Source organism: Mytilus edulis, chromosome 12 (genome assembly GCF_963676685.1).
Source record: "Mytilus edulis chromosome 12, xbMytEdul2.2, whole genome shotgun sequence".
Lineage (NCBI taxonomy): Eukaryota > Metazoa > Mollusca > Bivalvia > Mytilida > Mytilidae > Mytilus > Mytilus edulis.
This window is the reverse complement of record NC_092355.1, coordinates 58,381,385-58,394,745: the sequence shown is the minus strand read 5'-3', so window position 1 is coordinate 58,394,745 and position 13,361 is coordinate 58,381,385. Positions and strand designations below refer to the sequence as shown.

The window sequence follows — 13,361 nt, the reverse complement described above, 5'->3', positions numbered from 1 at the left end:
ATGTCCTTTCCTTGGTCTTTTTCTTGCTCTTCTAGCTTTGACAGTTTTCGTGTACTTACAAAATTTACTATACTCAGCTTCCATATATTTTGGTTGAAATGTTCCTGACTTAATAAAATACAAGAGGGAAGAAAGATACTAGATGGACAGTCAAACTCATATATTGTAGATAAACTGACAACACCATGGCTAAAAATGAAAAGACAAACAGAAAAATAAAAGTACAGAAGACACAACATAGAAAACTTATGACTAAGCAACACGAACCCCACTAAAACTAGGGCTGTTCTAAGGTGCCCCGGAAGGGTAAGCAGATCCTGCTCAACATGTGGCACCTGTGCTTCTGTTATTACAAATTCGTCTAATTCAGTAGGTCACTTTCGTGGAAAGGGAAGGGTATTATAGTGACAACATATCCGATATCATCTGTAATCGGTTATTTCATTACGGACAACCAACTCGTGATATATCGATGGTGTCCGTAAAAATAACGAAGGAATGATTTCAACTTCATCATTATGAACTCTTGGTTTAATAGCTTCCTTGTCAGCATCAATCCTCTATCAAGGAAATCATAACAGAAAACACAAGCCAAGGAATAACATGCCAATTTAGAGATATATACTCCGTATGATGCTGGAATGTTGCCTGTCCGACACAAACAGTGAATAAAATGGGAATGACAAAAGGACAAGTACATGTACAAAGCAGGTGATGAGCCTAATACGGTAGGTAATCTTCGAAGAAAAGGGAAAGAGATTGTGTTTACAGTTTGAAAATGTCCATCGTCATCTGGACAGGATATGTCAACCACCCACCCAATATCAAGTATATTGTGAAGGGAATTGCACTGCAAGATTTGGGTTATCATATCAAACTTGGAGATATACAAAAATGTATATGAAATTGCTGCATCAAAACAAAATGAAAAAAGCTGAAATGTTTTGAAAGTAGTATTTTAGTTCCATGCAACAGAGAATTTGTTTTATTGATTTATGTTTACTAATATCGAGGCACTTTAACTGAGCTAATGGTCTTATTCAAATGAAGGTATGACATAATGAATGCATCATATTTCATTTGATTTACCAAAATGGTGGACGTAAAAAACTTGAAAACAACCAAATGAGCCAGTCCCTGCGAAAAGGTACAAAAACGAAGAATGTACGAAATTCTAAAAAGTGTGCATAATTATTGGTAGTAGACTTGTAATTTATAAAACACATTTACTTTTCGTCATATCCTTAAGCTGTGAGCTACGCGCACCTGCAAGTGTTGAGATCCCCCCCCCCCCCCTTTTAGTTTTATCAAGATTTTTAATGAATTATTTCATATATTTCAATCATTTTCAAAGTACAGATTAAATGGTTTCAGTTGCCACAGTAGCAGTGGGAATAAGGCTTCCGCTAACGATGCTGATATCAATGCAGTCAAACCGGGCAACGGCTCGAATCCCGTGCAACGACGGTTGATTTATATGATATTAAATAAATTAACTGAACTTAAATTTTCAATTTCTAAAACACAAGATGTCATAGTTTTTGTAACTTCCCTCATGTTTTACTGTTGTCTTACTTTCTTTAAACCTGTAGAACTGAAGGAAATTATTGACTTTTGTCTCTTTAGTGTCGTAAATTTTTAAGTTTCTGGTCGGTATAGCAGTAGTCGGGGGAACAAATGATTTTACACTTGCTCACATACCAAAAATGCAGATATTTCTACGCCTTTTTCTGTTTTGATTGACAAATTCGGAATAGAATTGACAATTTTATGAATGTTTACATTAATGTATTTTTTCCCGGATAAACTCGTTTTTCAAAAATATTATCAAAAAGCTTGATAACGTGTCGTGTAATCCAGATATTTCTACGCCTTTTTTCTGTTTTGATTGACAATTTCGGGATAGATTTGACAATTTTATGAATGTTAACATTAATGTAATTTTTTTTTAAATATTATCACAAACTTCGATAACGTGTCGTGTAAAGTTTATCAAAAGCACTGTTTGTACCTTTTCGCATGGACTGGCTCAAATATAAGTTCTCATATTCAACAATACTATAAACAGCTTAGTATCGTCTATCTAATCAATATAACTATACCGAATAACACCAAAAACCTTATTTAAGATAATCAAACTTTAAAGAAACTCTGCTTATTTTCTAGTGAAATCACACACTGAAAAGTCTAACCATCCTTTGTTCTAAGAATAGACAACTAATTTATCTTTAATGGTATTCATTTGTCATTGGGCACAATATAAACAAATGTAACCATCTGAACACAAGTCTTGAACGGAAACAAGCGAGGCTTTACAAATAAAGTAACTGTACAAAAAATATTTTTTTTATCATTTTTGTCAGTGCATGCTTTGTTTCACTAGGTCAAATCCTTGGTAGTGCAATATGTAATGTCAGTTCAATTACTATAATCAAACTTGCACTTTATAGTTCGTATATTCTATTTTAAGGATCGAATTTAATGAGGAATATATTTAAGTTTGTTTTAAAACAGAGGGATTAGCTGAAGATTAATCTGACTGTATTAATTATATTTATTATCTCTGCTTATTTATCATTTTTAATTTAGGTACTATAACATCTTCCTCGGTTCATCTTTCTCTAAGCATATCATTGAGGGAAAGAAATTAAAAAGCAATTAATCTTAACTCAATAACCCTTTCAGTTATGATTTTTCATGCACCGATTTGAAAGTACACATTATGTCAAAGTCTTAATCGTCACCAATTAAATAAAAAATTGGAATAAATTTTAACACAAACGATAACAAAAATATAGCATTAAATCGCAATTTAAGAATTTAATCTAAATGTATATATTTTTTAATTATTTAAAACATACCAAAGTCGTTTTTCACCCTTTCTTTACCCTACAAGAAACATTCCTAGGAGCCGTGGACTTCGGAATATCCTCCACATTTCAAAAACGTTCACGTAAACTATTTTCGTCATGTGTTAAAACAGTTATTAGCCAATTGAATCGGTATATATAATTTAATGTGCACGGCTCATGTGACCCTTTAACAGGAACTCATACGTCGTTCGGGTTAATTAGAGTCACCCGAGCCGTGCAGATTAAATCCTATATACCGACTTGCTTGTTCAATAAATATAAGATTTGAACAAACTTCTCTAGGTCAGATTGTCAAATTGGTATAGTATTTGTCAAGATTTCTAGGAATTTTGGTCCCCAATGTTTTTCAACTTCGTACTTTTTTTTTGCCTTTTTAACTTTTATGGATTCGAGCGTAACTGAAGAGTCTTTTGTAAACGAAACGCGCGTCAAGCGTAAATATAAAATTTCATCCTGGTATCTACAATGAGTTGATGCATAACATCTATGTTAATACAATAAGTCCGTACATTGAGATATTAGTAAAGCACTAAGGAAAAAATGGGAAAAAATGTTCACATTATACAGAACCATTTCATCAGTTATAAACCCGGAGAATATGTTACGTACAACCCAATGAAATAGTTCTGCATTATGTATATATTTATTGTACAGTGTATTTGAAATGCTTGGGCTTTTCTACTTCAGGAATATTTCCTTTGTAGACGAAATGCGCGACTGGCGCAAATACAAAATGATGAGTTTATTTAGAATATGTGAGTACTGTCTTACAAGTATATCAACAAACTTTATGTATTGTTCAATATGAAGAGAGCAAAAGAGCGCCAGCAAGATAGAAATATAAGAAATGAATGTTTTTACATATTTTAATGTTATACTCCTTATCATGCATATTTATGTTACTTGCAATAATAATAAGAAAGTATTGTTCCAGTATTCAAAACATGACCGAACAGTTCTTTAACATTTAAGTTATCATATTTCGTTCTCAACTTTATAGTTATGTGGAGTCTGATTAGTTTGGCTATATATTTCAATCAGCTATGAATTGAAATGTTTTATAGTATGACTGGACCTTGACATATAATATGCAAAAGTTTGTTATAAAAAATTAAACAATGTGCTTTTTGTTATTAAGTCGCTAAAGAAGTTGTAAAAATACATGTTGTCCACGACTTATTCGTATGTTCTGTTTAGGTTGTTAACTTGTAAATATTAGCACTGAATCCAGCTTTGTTGACGAAACCGTCCGTTGTCATGATAACAGCTATACAATTTCCGATCGATCGAACTTCTGGTGGAATTTCCTCACCATTAAAGCTACCTTAAAGTCTGTTAACACCACATTCATAGACCTACAACAAATAAAAGATATATATAATAAAACACACAGCATTCTGTCTTATAACATTCATGAGTGTGTTTTGGCAAATAAAGCCACTAGTAGTATACAACTGTTCAATAGTCATAAATCGATTTAATTGAAATAAATCCGGGTGATAAACAAAACCAAGTGAAACATATCAACTTTATGAGGAAAACAACGGACCACCATATACACTAAACTGCTTCAAAAACAAACCCTAACATACATAGAAATTGACCATTACAAAACACCTGCTGACTTGGTACCTAAAGTCCTACTTTATGTTTGGAGGCAACTCTTTGCTTTGTATCTTGTCTTGAAAAGGGATATATCCTATTTTGAAAAGAATCACTCTGATTCAAACAAAGAAAAATCTCTCAAACTGACATTATAAAGATGCTTGATTTCTAGATTGATAACATATATGTTACGTTTGGAGGTCGTATGTTTCATCAGACTGTCGGAATCCAAAGGGAACCAATTGTGCCCGTCTTATTGTCGACTTGTTTCTTGATTATTACGAGGCTAACTTCATAGAGGAACTCTTTAGGAAGAATGATAAAAAGTTAGCAACATCAAATGACTTTACTTTCCGCAATATAGATGATGTTCACTCTCACTAAATAACACAACATTTGGAATAACCGTTTCACTGATGATACCGGATATCATCTTATGTCGTTACCCTTTTCACAATTGTGACCTACCAAATTGGACCTTTTACCGGATTTGTAATAATATAATACAAGACGGGTGCCACTTGTTGGGCAGGTTCTGTTTACCCTTCCGGAGCATCTGAGATCACCCCAAGTTTTTTGGTGGGGTTCGTGTTGTTTAGTCTTTAGTTTTCTAAGCTTTGCCTTCTGTACTATTGTTTGTCTGTTTGTCTTTTTTTGTTGAAGCCATGTGATAGTCAGATTTTTGTCAACCTATGAAATTTACCGTCCCTCTAGTATATTTCGTCCCTCTTTTATGTTTGGATGAAAGTCTACGCTTATGCTTGGATGGTAGTCTTAGCTTATGTTTGGATGTAAGTCTTAGCTGATGTTTGGATACAAGTGTTAGCTTATGTTTGGATAAACATCTTAGCTTATGTTTTGATAAAGGTCTCATTGTATGTTTGGGTGAAAATCTTAGCGTATGTTTGGGAGTTATTCTTAGCTTAAATATGGATACAAGTGTTAGATTATGTTTGGATGTCAGTCTTGGATTAACATATAAGCTGATGTTTGGATTAACGTATTAATTGATGTTTAGATTAACGTCTTAACTGATGTTTGGATTAACGTCTTAGCTTATATTTGGATACAAGTATGTAAGAGGGACGAAAGATACCAGAGGGATAGTCAAACTCAAAGATCGAAAATAAACTGACAACGTCATGGCTAAAAATTAAAACATAAACAGACAAATAATAGTACACAAGACACAGCATAGAAATATTTAGACTAAGCATCACAAACCCAAACCAACAACCGGGGGGATTTTAACAATGTTATTAAAGTTTCAGATACGGTTTTTGTTTTTCGAGATGTCGTATGATGTTACCTTTAGTTACATCAAATGCATGTTAAGTAGTTCGATAATATATTGGCAATCATACAATATATATGCTGACATGTCTATTGTTATTATGATATAGTTGACAACTGTAAAAGATACGATCTTAATGAAAGTTTTCTTTTGAAATGGTATTATTAAGCGTATAAATATTTCATTGATTCGATCGTCAAGGGAAATCTTATGTTAACGAAATGCGCGTAGTCAGGAACAAAATGTAGATAAAATTAGTTTTCATATATGACATCTGTATAAACAGAATATTAATTTTACATTCAGACACCGCTAATGTTTCAAAATTAAACTTTATAATATTTGATTGATCAATATTTCTAATATAACCTGTTATTTATTACGTGAACTAATTTATCTCAAATTACCAGCAATCTCTTATATTAAGAATTCATCGGAATTGATAAAGCGCTGAGGTATCTGTAAATTATATTGGCTCAAATGTATTTGCTTTCCATCATAATTAACAATTATCGTTTTCTTTGCGCTATATCATCATTGCTCAAACAGTTCGATATAAGAAAGAATAATGGGAGTCAAGTTATTGAATTTTCCATCTTCATACATATGATTTACAATGTGTGAACATTAACTAAAACTGCTTTATCAATGATGTCTTGATATAAGTTTAAACTTTCTGTCTATTCGAAATAACATTAAAAAAGAATATGATGCACACCTAATAACCTACCTAGCGTGTGCACAAGATTTGTTTTTTAATTGTTATTTCGAATAGACAGAATAGACAAACAAATGTATAACAGTCATTCCTTAAAATTTAATTCTAAATTCAATTTTAAGCCGAAATAAATCACGCGAAAACGTTGATGAAGTCACAGTCGCATGACAAAATGATGTATATGAGCTGATAAACAACATATGGTTAGCCAATAAGAAGACGCGTTTCATTCAAAATCAAATTATTATCAAATGAAAATAAATTTGATATCACCTTTACATAGTCACAGCAGGATTCTAAGTCGAAGTGTGTGAACCGTAAGATGACTTTATAACCAATTCCAGCTTCAATCTTCCAAGTTTCGTTTATATTGTGTTCATACTTATTTGGGAAACCTGGTGAAGATATATTCTTCAGAAATGTTTCTAAAAGTAAACCAAATGAATTTTAAATACTTTCTGTACATCCTAAAAAAAATCTTATAAACATGTTTTGAAATAATGATGAAGTTATTATCGTATTATCGCAACAATATAATTATAGATTTTGCAAATTGTGAGATTATTTTTTTTTGTTTGTTTGAAAGTTGGATTGAAATTCATCCATGATGTATGACATCTGCGCATGAGTGCAATAAGTGAAATTCTTTTTGAAAGTTTTTGAAATGATTTGAGATCTTTGTGACTCTCCTGATGTTATCGTTGTTCTTATATTTATATATAATTAGTTGCTTCGTGTTATTAAATTAAACTCTGATTTCAAAAATAACAAAAAATAAGACTAATGAAAATATGGGAAATACCACTCGTCTTCACTTGTGTTTCATACTTGTGGTTCAAGTAACAAAGTTCCAAAATAATAAAATTTGCACGAAGAAAAAAAAAATATTAGAAAAGATATATTCAGTAAGAAAAAAAATATATTGTATTGTGATTGATTTTATGATATGTTAAGATTGTTTTTCTTTACATTATAAAAATCATTTTTAACATGGGAAGCAGACACTGTTTACCCAAAAAGAACACTTGAGTTTACCCCGGCCTTTCATAGGGTTCAAGTTCATCAAATATAGGTGTTACATGTAATGTTTGGTGTGTGGTTTTTAGTTCAGTTTTTAGTCGTTTTGTCATGTTAGTGTTAATTGTGTATCTTTTATCATTGCGTAGTGAGTTAATCTTAAACTGAAGAGCTGTAGGAATTAAAATGTAAAAGCTCAAACAAATCAAACAAATCGCAAACGACTGTCATAATTCTGAATTGATGTTCCTCTGATAACTTGTTTATATCGTCATATCCTTGTAAGAAATAGTAAGGAATTACCAAGATTGAGCGTGGATATAGTTACACGTGTATTTCATCAAATTAAAAAGGGGAAAATGTGTATTACTTCAAAAATGTTCGAATCTTATCAAACAGAAAATGCAAGAGAAGCTTATTAGTTGAAGAAACATGACTTACATGACTGGTGAACGTTAATTAATATCATAATGAACATTGACATACTTGTCAGATCTGAAAAATATCTTAATATATAGTTCTTTCCTTGAAAAAAATCTCCTGTTTAATTGACACTTTCATTAAAAAACATCATAATAAATGTTCCCTATTTATTGAACAAAATGCAGTATAAATTAGATTTGGTAAGGACCATTTAAATTATGTTTTTTTTTAATTATAATTCATGAATAAATCGTTGATAGTTGTTAAAATTCAAATTGATAAAACAAACTTACCGTCGGATAACCTGTATTTTATGCAAACATAATCATTTGATTTTGACGGAAAACATCTTGTTTTCTCTGAGCAAGGATTGTTTGGCCAGCAACTACATGTATCTGCGTTCTGAAAGAGATGACACGAGGTGGTTGAACTGACACTGTATTGAAATTCACATTTAACGAAAAATAACTTTATGAATATCAGCTTGTGATTTAATATTTTAACTAAAATAAATAGAGTCGACCGTAGTATACCGCTGTTTGAAATTCATAAATCGATTGAGAAAAATAACAAATCTGGGTTACAAACTTAAACTGAGAGAAACGCATCAAAAATAAGAGGAAAACTGATGCACAACAAAAACACAACATTAAAGTGTAACACACACAGACACGAACTATAATATAATAACGCAGGTTCCTTTGTAATACGGATAAGGTTTTTTTTTTCAATTTCTCATTATGTTTATAGTTAAATAGTTCCGTTCCCGCAGATAGGAGCATAACATTAATATCAATTAGTGTATTACCCTGTCCCTGCTTTGCAACCCATATTTGAAATCCGATTATAATTTATTGACAATTCACTTGGAAACTCAACGAGACTTATTAAAGAGGAAATTCTGGATAATCTAATGTCTTTTCTATGTTCCTTTTGGAATTTCAACCAAAGATGAAAACCTAGATCACTGTATTGAATACCTAAACTACATACAATCTAAGACTCTTTCGTCTTGCAGAGGTATTTCAACATTTTACTATTCTACATTTTACACAAGTATTCTCCATTTCAAACTAAAATACAAATTAAAAGAGTTGGTTTTGATTTGTTTCATAAAAAAGAATGGCCAACATAGATACAAGTATCTTGTCTTAGGGAGGGATACATCATACTTTGTAAAGGATCACACTGATTCAAACAAAAATTTCTCTAAAACTAAATTTGAAAAATAAGAAGTTAGCAGTATCCTATAACTTTACTTTCCGCTATACAGATTATGTTCTCTCACTAAATGACTATGATGAACGCATCTATCCCATTGAACTAGAGATAAAGGATACAACAGATACAGTTAAGTCGGCTTCATATCTTGACTTACATTTGGAAATTGACAATGAGGGTCGGTTGAAAACAAAACTTTAAGACACACGCGATGAGTTCAGCTTCCCAATTGTAAACTTTCCATTTCTATGTAGCAATAGTTATCAAAGGTACCAGGATTATAATTTAATACATTCCAGCAGCGCCTGCATACGGAGTATATATCTCCAAATTGATACGATATTCCCGCGCTTGTATTTACTATTATTATTTCCTTGATAAAGGCTGTTGCTTACAAGGAAACTATTTAACCAAGAGTTCCAAATAGTTAAGTTGAAATCATCCGTTCGTAAATTTTTCGGAAGCCGTCACGAGTTGGTTGACTGTTATGGAATAACCGTTTCACGGATAATATCGGATATGTTTCTTACGTCGTAACTACAATCCTCATTCCCTTTTCATGAATGTGAGCTACCGAATGAGACTATTCACCGAATTTGTATAACATGAGCAACACGACGGGTGACACATGTGGAGCAGTATCTTCCTACCCTTCTGGAGCACTTGAGATCACCCCCAGCTTTTGGTGGGGTTTGTGTAGCTCAGTCTTTAGTTTTCTAAGTTGTTTCTTGTGTACTTTTATTTGTCTGTTTGTCTTTTTTTCATTTTTAACCATGGCGTTGTTAGTTTATTTTCGATTTATGATATAAACTGTTCCTCTGGTATCTTTCGCCACTCTTAAATTACTTAAAAAAATTCTAAATATAAAAGAAAATATAATTAAAAGAAAACATGAACGATTCTTACCATTTTCCAGTCTGAAATGTCTGAATAGCTATACCCTGGCGAACTAACCAACTGACTTTTTACGTTCGAATCAGACAATAGCTCGCACTTAAGAAAATCCTTTTGAAAGTTTATACCGTTGCAATTCTTCATTCGTAAGCATTCTCGAATACACTTTTTAGGACCAATATTTGCGCGGGATAATATAATGCGAGAGTTCATTTTCTTGTTATTTTGAAAATTTCCACCGTTTACAGTATCTTGGAAGCACAATTTAATTTCAAGACACATAATATAAATATAAATATGAATAAAAACGGTTTCCATTTTAGATGAAAACGAAACGCAGTTATGTTTCTAACTCGTTTTAATTTGTCTTTGTCAGTGAAATAAAGTTTTAATTGAAATCAATTAAATTGAATAATATTATATCAAAAACGAGATTGTCAATTCTTTGTTTGAATTAGTAATATTGTATCCTTTATACTGTCAACTATCAAAAATGATATGATCACTTAAAACTGATTGAACCATTAGGAGATATTGTGTTATTCCGAATTAGATCATTAGCAACCAGACACAAAATTAGCAACTATTTGTTCTCACAAGCCTGTGATATGTTCCAATGCATATTGGCAATCATTAAGTAAAGATTTTTTTCTATAAATTGAGACTCTTCCCGGTACTTAAATTTGATTGTTGTTTTAATGGATTAGAACTAACTAAATATGAATTGTATTTTGTAATTGCCATTTTTGGTCTTGCATCTTATAATCCTGGTACCTTTGATAACTATTGATACTTATAGTTTAGCATTGCTCAAAGATGTTTTGTCTTGGACTAATAATGACTTCGTTACATTTAATACGTTGGAGATATACTGATTGATATGTAAGTTATGGAGGCCATTGTTTTTTAGTTATTTTGTTTTTAGTTTTTAAACTGTATTTCATCGTCTGAAAGTTATTTTATATTGTTAATTGTTAATTGATGTTTGATTTCTATTTGATGAGTCAATTCCTAAGAATTTGATGTTTAACTTCAACGATGTGATATGAAACCACTAACCAATATTATTGAAATATAACGCGATGGAAAACATTTTTAATCCGCCAAACATTTTGTATGTGCTTCTTCGAATGCAGGAACCAGTAAGTTGTCATTAGTAACTGTTTCCAGCTTTTTATTTTAGTACGAAATAGGTAGTTTTTATTATTATTTTGAATGTTTTTGTTTAGCATCCGTGTAGTTGCGTAAATGCTATGACTTTGACGTGCATGTATGCTTGCTAATTTTCTCATTATTTGAAACTTCATGATCATTATTTTCATATGAAAGCAATCTTCGAAACTGAAATTTCCTTTATATGATTAATAAGTGTTACATAATATTCTTTTGATTCATTTTTTGCATCTCTTATGGCTTCCGCCATGTGGAAAGATCTCAGTGATGATTACGTGTAATACATGCCTTTGAATTGCTTTTCAAGGGATCAAAATATTGAAAAAAAAAATATCAACACGTCTGTTAGTTTGAAAGTGAGGATCATGACGACATTGTGCAAACTTCGATAGTGATTATATTCTTTCAGTAGCTTTAAATTTTGTAAAATAGCTGACTATGCGGTATGGGCTTTGCTCATTGTTGAAGGCCGTACGGTGACCTATAGTTGTTAATGTCTGTGTCATTTTGGTCTCTTGTGGACAGTTGTCTCATTGGCAATCATACCAAATCTTCTTTTTTATATTTGGTATAAAAAAATATTGATTTGAGCTATTTTAGTTTTCTTATACACTCAATTATACGGTTTATCTTAAAAAAATGACACTATCATCTTTATCTCATGACCTTCGTTTTGATCCGTTGGCAGCAAAAAAACTAAGCATTGTGTTAGACGACGAATATACTAATATTACTCCGCTTATACTGTATGTAACTGCCCTGTGTCAGGAGCCTGTAATTCAATGGTTATCGTTTATCATGCTTGTTTTGGTTTTTTTTTCTTTTATTGCTTTGTACATTAATCTGGTCGTTATTTTTCTAGTACATTTGTCATTTTTTCGGCCTTTTATACTTGACTTTGCGGTTTGGCTTTTGCTCATTGCTGAAGGCCGACAGTTAGTTACCTCTATATCATTTGGTTTCTGGTGTAAAAAAGTAAAATAACAAAAAACTGAACACCGAGGAATATTCAAAACGGAAAGTACCTAATCAAAGGGCAAAATCAAAAGCTCAAACACATCTAAGGAACGGTTAACAACTGTCATTTTCCTGGCATATTCCTGTTTTGGCACATGCGTTTTCTCATGTAGAAAATGGTTGATAAGACCATGTTGTAAAGCTAACTTTATCTCGCACTTGTATGACAGTTGCATAAAATTCCATATATTGACGTCAAACAAAGATAAAAAAAAAACCTTTCGAAATCAAACATCAAATAACAATATAATACAACTTTCACACAATGAAATACAGTTTAAAATCCAATTAAGAATAAGAAAGAAACAGTGAACTCCGAAACTCACATATCAATCAGTATATCTCCAACGTATTAGATGTAACGACGTCATTATTAGTTGAAGACAAAACGTCTTTGCGCAAGACCAAATTTTAAGTATCAATATGTTGCAGGACCAAAAATGGCAATTATTAAATACAACTCATATTTAGTTTTTCTAGTCTATCAAAAGAGAAAGCCAATTTGAGTACTAGGCATGGTGTCATATATATAGAAACAAATCTATACTTGCTGATTGCCAATATAAATTGGAACATATCACAGGTATTCGATAACCAATAGTTGCTTATTTGATCTCTGGTTGCTAATGATCTCATTGGGAATAACACCAGATACCTTTATTGTTCTATAACTTTTATGTTATATCAATATTCATAAGTTATGATAGTTGACAGCATAAAGGATGCATTATTCCTAATTCAAACAAAGAATTAACAATCTCGTTTTTGATCTATTTCACTTAATTGATTTCAATTAAAACTTGATCACACCGACAAAGATAAATTAAAACGAGTTAGAATACATGAAACATAACTGTGATTTTTTTTCAGCTGAAATGGGAATCATTTTTATTTATATTTTGTGTCTTGAAATTAGGATTTGCCTCCAAGATACTGTAAAAGGTGGAAATTTTCAAAATAACAAGAAAATGAACTCTCACATTATCTTAACTCGTGATTATATTGGTCCTAAAATGTGCATTCGAGAATGCTTACGAGTAAAGAATTGCAACGGTATAAACTTTCAAAAGGATTTTCTTAAGTGCGAGCTTTTGTCTGATTCGAACGTAAAAAGTCAGTTGGTTAG

General features: G+C 31.6%; 1 long non-coding RNA gene across 1 annotated transcript; it reads right to left on the bottom strand.

Moving 5' to 3' along the window:
- Positions 1–3,955: 3,955 nt before the first annotated feature.
- LOC139497347 (uncharacterized) lies at positions 3,956–8,318 on the bottom strand. Its single transcript, XR_011657752.1, has 3 exons — positions 8,224–8,318; positions 6,764–6,915; positions 3,956–4,228 (listed from the first exon to the last, which is right to left on the bottom strand). It is a non-coding gene; the product is annotated as an uncharacterized lncRNA (long non-coding RNA).
- Between the last annotated feature and the right edge of the window lie 5,043 nt (positions 8,319–13,361).